A 2,500-nucleotide genomic window follows, 5' to 3' on the forward strand; every position below is an offset into this window, starting at 1 on the left:
AAAAAAAAAAAAAAAAAAAAAAAAAAAAAAAAAAAAAACGCTTCTGAGTAATGTGTGTCTAGTGGGTAGATTTCGTTGACCATTAATGTTATATGGTGTAGATTTTTCAAAGATAATTAACTAATTACATAGACATGCGTCTCTATCAAGCTGCGTATTGTTATCTCTAGTTTTCGATCTATTTAACTAGATTGAAATTAATTGATAAATTGGTAGTTGTAGTACGCCAATCATCTTTCCAAGAACCACCAAGAAAGACTTTCCTGGATGAGCCGAGATATAGGAAGGTTTTGCATGACTCTTAATAACTAATTCACTTGTGTCACCTATTTCCAATTAGGGTTTCCTTTCGAGGCTTCCTTCGTCCCCGTTTTCTTTCGTTTGTTCCCGTTTTCTTTCGTTTGCTCCCGTTTACTTTCGTTCGTTCCCGTTTTCTTTCGTTCTCCCTGTTTAAAAGCCTTAAATGTTTAAAGGTAGCTCATGAGTGGCAGAGGCAAGGGACAGTGACAACGCCCAAGAAGCTGACAATATATACATGATCAGCACTCAAGGCTATCTCCACCCAAGCTAGGACCATGAATGGCCAGGCAACGGCTGCTGATTACTCAGGAGGTAGCCCTATATGCCCCCATCCTTAGCTCACAAGGATGGTGAGGTTTCAGACACTCCGAGGAACTATTGAGTTTAAGCGGGACTCGAACTCCTGTCCGGTGATCGCCAGGCATGGATGTTTTCAATGGCTCACCACAACACTAATTTAATCTGCAAAGTATCACCGATATTGCCTCTCGGTGATGATTGGCCTTCCTAGCCCTAGCGACCAGCCTTATTGCTAAAATTTATAAATATAACCCAATTAGTATTTAATGTTTTTTTTTATAACGACTTCAAGTTATAAGATATATGGCTGAAATTTCCAGCCTCATATAATATTAAAATTATAAAGAATCTTATCGAAATACGAAGAGAATTTCAGTATATATCAGTTTTCAGTTTTAAATTAAGCTTATAATGAAGTCAACAATTAAAAGTTAAACTAAAGATACTGCGTAGGCTTCCAAATATTTAAATTTTCTAATCAATCTACATCCGAGCAATAACCTTATTGTTCAAGTTCCCTCTCATACTTACAAAATATTTCTCCTTTTGAAAACTGAAATTACAAACTACTTTACAGGACGAAAGGCGGGAACTGTAACCTTTCTTCTCACGAGTAGCTTTAGCATTGCATGCTTCAGTCTTTTTCTTTTTCTTTTTCTTTTACTATATGTTGACTTTTGTAGTAGGAAATCGTAGGCATGGGAGTCAGGTTAGGCCTACCATAGCCAAAATTTTACTAAATTAAATTTACAAACATCATCTTGAAACCTGTTAAGTTTAAGTTGAAACCTTCTGTATACACTAACTTTTTGGGGTTTTTAAATGGAATTTAGTGAAAAATAAAAAACCCTAAAACCAGAAATTAATAAAAAATGATTCACATTAGGTAGTAGGCAGTAGGATGGCTTCGGTTTTTCATTCTTTTCTCGTGATTAAAAGAAATATACATTGATGACAGGACATCGTGGAAATGACAGAAAACATTATTTGCCAACATTGCATGATATTGTATTGATATAGGAGTTTGCCGTAGAAAAAAAATGTTATGTAATCATAGAGGAAAATAGACAAGATGATTTCATGTCCGTTATGTAATGTTAGGTACACAAATTTGCCGTGAAAAACGGTCAAAATCCCGTAATGTGTTGCCAGGGATTTAGTTTTAAAAACTGATATATTCAAGTAAAGGAGTAAATCTCCCGGTTTATAAATAAAGAAAAATTGAAAATAATTGGAATGTTAAAACAATGAATCAGGAGTTACAGCACGTGGAGAGTGAATTCATGAAATATAGTTTGGGTATATTGGCCCTAAGTAAAACACGTAAAGGGATTGGTAAGGGAACTTTAGACCAAGGCAATTCAAGTATCTGGTAGAGAGGGAACGGTGACAGAACTGTAAAGTAGCAATAGATGTGCGAATATTGATTTGAGTTTTTACTCAAAATTTCTCTACAGCGAAATTTCACAATTGCTTGATAATCATCAACCCGTTGTACTCCGTCGAATTGCCAGCCTTCCAATAGCTAAACAAAAACCAAGGTTTCACATTGAAATAGCAATGCTCGCTATACCCAGAAATGTTATCACCCGCAAAATTAATGTCCTAATACGAATAAATTAAAAGTGAAGTGATCTCTAGCTACAGTTTAAAATTATAGACTAACAATGTTTAATACTTTAGTATTTACCCTGTAAAATTTCGCTTTTGAGAGAAAAGTCCTTTAACTAAATCTCTGTCCACACGACCGAGCATGCCCGACGGGCAAACGGTGATACCAGACCACAATAGTTAGTAAGAATGAGGGTTGATGACGTCAGAAGCGGGAAAACCACAGACAGGGATCTGGCATCATACAGTGTTGCCAGCTCCCTGCCTTTAGTTTTCCCGCTTCTGACGT

This window comes from Palaemon carinicauda, chromosome 12, assembly GCF_036898095.1.
Source record: "Palaemon carinicauda isolate YSFRI2023 chromosome 12, ASM3689809v2, whole genome shotgun sequence".
Taxonomy (NCBI): Eukaryota; Metazoa; Arthropoda; class Malacostraca; order Decapoda; family Palaemonidae; genus Palaemon; species Palaemon carinicauda.